The sequence below is a fragment of the Triturus cristatus genome, chromosome 6, assembly GCF_964204655.1.
Source record: "Triturus cristatus chromosome 6, aTriCri1.1, whole genome shotgun sequence".
NCBI lineage: Eukaryota > Metazoa > Chordata > Amphibia > Caudata > Salamandridae > Triturus > Triturus cristatus.
Genome location: NC_140589.1, coordinates 766,525,845 through 766,529,960, shown reverse-complemented (window position 1 = coordinate 766,529,960; position 4,116 = coordinate 766,525,845). Strand labels below are relative to the sequence as shown.

The 4,116-nt window shown below is 42.2% G+C and overlaps 1 pseudogene; it reads left to right on the top strand.

Annotated features, from left to right (window-relative positions):
• Positions 1-568: 568 nt before the first annotated feature.
• LOC146817836 (embigin-like) lies at positions 569-3,870 on the top strand (annotated as a pseudogene).
• The last annotated feature ends 246 nt before the right edge of the window (positions 3,871-4,116 follow it).

The window sequence follows — 4,116 nt, the reverse complement described above, 5'->3', positions numbered from 1 at the left end:
CTTAATCATATCGCCGTTTTAGTTTTCAACAGGGGTGGTAGTTGTGCTGGCCATACAACCCCGATGGTGGCCTGTTGTTAGTGGCCAGGATGTGGATCCCCTGTGTGTGTGTGACATTTTGCGGGTAAATGTCGTTTGTTTGTGTGGTGGGTGTCTGACTTACCATCTGCGCCGTCCGCGTCTGTTCCTGATCCAGTCATAGATGTAGAGTACTGGTATGACCTGCGCGATGGGATTCATGATGTGTTCGTCTCGTACACGCTGCTTGTTGCTCCGTCTCGTACCCGTTGCAAGCTGGTCCGTCTCGTAGCCGTGGATTGAGTTGTGGCGTGAATCGTAGCTGCTATGCTTCTTTTCCGGATGCTGTGATGTGCCGTACGTGGCAACCCGTACGGCGCGTAGGAAGTACGCATCGTACTTGTCAGGGTGGAAACTGCTATGGATACTGCTTCCGGGCGACTCGGTTCGGCGTTAGGAGTTACGGCTCGGACGGAGAATAGAGCTTGAGTCACAGCCTACGTGTCGGTTGGGTTTTTGGCAGTTTTGCGCATCGTGCTTCATCAACAGGATGGACCGGCTCCGGGAACGGGTCGGTTGCACGGTAAGGCTGCGAACGGCTCTCTGAGAGCTTTCCGACCCGGATCGGAATCGACCCCTTAGTGCAAATAGCCACACATTACAACGCAGATTTAATAATGAACATTTGCTGATTGCCTAAAGAGAAGGAGAGAATACAATAGCAATTCAAGGTACAGTTGTCATTTCATACAAACCAATATATGATTGTAATTTATTCCGTCTTCCTTAAGGATCTGCCCAAAGTCAGAAACTGCAGCACAGCATGCCACAGAAGGAGTCAGCTGACCCTTCAGCCAAAAGGTTAATTTCTGCACAACTTTACCAGCCAGCAAAGTGCAAGTTCAGATCAGTCAGGAAAGTACAGTTCAAAGGTTTGGCTTAGAGGGAAAATCAGAGTTCAGTCCGACAGCATGCCAGGCAGGAAAGGGAAAATGACAGCCAGCCCCGACTCCTCCTCCAAGGGGGCAATTATACTTCCAAAATTTCACAGTTCACACCCACAAAGTATCCTTCACATCGGCCCATATGATTTTCATTGGTTTCTCACCATCGGCTGCTCATGGTGTCATCAATACCTCACTATGAAATCCAGAAGCATTAAGTAATCCTTTTGCAAATTCATTAAGTTCCAAATACAATTTAGTTCCATCCTTTCCACAGAAGTATGAAACTTCCCTTTACTCACAGTCCATCCATTCCCGGGTGCTTTCCCTGGGTTTGCAATCATATTGGTACATTTCTGTCAAGAATGTTGCTAAATCAAAAGTGAACCCATTGTGGTTGAATAAGGAAAAGAAACTTCAGGAAAAGTTCTCACAGCGTCTAAAGTGAGTACTTCTGCTTGATTCTACGATTCGAGCTAGAAGGAAAAGACAGCTAAAGCCTACATGAAATTTCACCGAATCATTTTCACATTATGAATAATATAAATCACACATTATTAATTGCATAACGACTGCTCTTGATTATTTTTCCAATCATTTTTCTTCTTAAACAGTGACATGTCAGTATTAGACACTACTAAAAAAAAAATCATTTGCATGATTATCAAATATTTACGTGTCACTTCTAAAATACACATTTTATCACATAACATTAGAAAAGCTGCAGTGTTGCATACTATTGATTATTACTGAATTAAGCCTTTTAATCATTTCAGGGGCATTATTATGCACATTATTTCATTTCAATGCTTTAGAAATTATCGTTAGCACAATTTCCATGTTAACTACGTTTGTTTCTTAAAACACGTGTTCACATACGTAGTAAATATAATTGTTTCTCCTCTATCTTTGCTTATTTTTTTACATTTTCATGTTTCAAAACACTTCTGCATATTTGTATGATGCAGTATGAAATCTCACGTTTTTCGACTTAACCAGTTTACATGTTTACGTCAGGAAATAATTATCGTAATCTCATATGAAAAGGAAGAATCCATAGAGGCAAACATCATTTAACATTTACGCTCCATCAGCTTCAAACAGTAATAAGGTGAAACATACCACAAAAAGGATCCTACACCAGATTAGAAAAATAGAGTTATTTTTAATAAATAAAACAAGACCAAAACAACAAAAATCCAATCAGTAGAAGCTTTGAAAATCAATTTTAAAGATTTTAGTGAAGATAGAGGGAAAAAGCTCAAAGCGGCAACTGTGGCTATCTGTCTGCGCCAGACCGGGGCACGTGACAAGTTCAGGCTGAACAGAGTACCTTAAATCCTGGTTCACAGAGTGTTGCGAGGATCTATGTCAAAGATGCCTCCGAAAGTTGAAGCGATGTGTCGGTTCCAAGATGCGGCGAGGCTGCAATGTGAGGGCCTGTGTCGTTGTCGGTCATCCTGTCGATAGGACTTGTGATGCAAAGTTCGGTACCAAGGTTGAGGCACACAGTCATGGTTCACTGGTTCCACGGAAGTGTGAGGCTGCGATGTAGAGTCTGTCAACATTGTCAAGGCTGCCGTCGATATTGGATGCAAGGGTCTGCACCTAGGATGCATCATGCAGCTGCAGATTTGATGGGCCTGTGAGGGTGATGCGGGACATCGTAAAGGGCCTAATCCACACAGCTGTGGCGATGTGTTGGTTTTGCTCGGGTTTGCATCATGCAGCAGAGGAGATGTGTCAGTTCCTCTGAATCTACAGAGGTTGGCAGAGCACCTTAAACCTACTTCCAAGGATCCAGGACTTGGGTGGTACCACTTAGCGGGGTAGACTAACAGATGGTAGAGTCCAGGTGCAAGGCTGTTGGAAGCCTGTTGTGTCCCTAAGGCTGCAGATCAGGAGGCCAGCCTGGCTTCTGATTCATCCAAACGTTGGGAGACACGGTGACCATCAGAAAACTTCTAATGACTTGACTGCAAAATTTTGTGTAACTGATAGGTCTCATAGAGTGGTCATTTTTTGATTGCAGGGCTCTAAGTAGAGGTTCATTTTGCTACGGTGAATGCCACAAACGATGACTCCCCTGATAACCGTACTCTACTTTTAAGAGCATCATTTAATTCTTGTCTTCAGTGAACTCAAATATAGTTGTTGAAAAGCGAACTAAAAATTAACTTTCATGTGAGCTCTCCGGTTCAGAACCCAAAATCCAGCACCCAATTGAAGTGATTTGGATGCACGGCGAGGAGGACATTAATAGCACCGAGTTTGCCATTAACAACACAGAATCAAGATGGCACACTTGGTATAAGTTTGATGTCAGCGATAGCAGGAAGCTTGGTAATTACACCTGCTATTTAGATCTAAATTGTAGGCCATGGCAATATTTCAAAAGACAGTGCCCAAGGTAAAGGGAGGAGATAAGCCAATGGTTAGTTATGAAAGAGATTCTGTTGTAATGAAATTTGATGCTGCAAAACACAAACCTGTGGAATGGATCTGGTATCGAAATGAAGGAAACAACAAGGTTGCTCTCAATGACTCTCTGATGCCTTTCAAGTATGAAATCACCAGAAAACATGCCAATGAAAGCAAACTCCATATCAAGGAACTTTCTGGGAATGACACTGGACTCTACTTGTGTGTAACAGTTTTCCTAGTTGGAAAAATCCAGGGAAAAAGCAATCTAAATGTTCTTAGTTACATGGTGCCTCTGAATCCCTTCCTTGTGATTGCAGCAGAAGACATAGTATTTGTATCAATCATCTTAGTTTATGAGATGAACAATAAAAAGAAGAAGGCACACTCAGGAGAGGACAAAAAAGAAGCCAAACAAAGTGTACACCTTAAACCTGAAGATACAAATGGTGTAGAAAGTGATACCACCAGGCAGAGAAAGGTTTAAATGTGTATTAGGCTCACAAATGTATCTTTATGAACTAACAGCAAATGCGAATTTAGATGCACTGGACATTATGTAAACTCCTCAGTTACATCCGAAGCAATAGAAGCACATATAGCTGCTACAGAACCTGCTTTCTGTTTTTGAATCCGTTGACGTTTGCGTTTGGTTAGACTGTATACATCTCTGTTATAACTTGAGGTATTTCCACTGTGATAGAGCATTTATTTCTGAAAATGTACTCCCTAT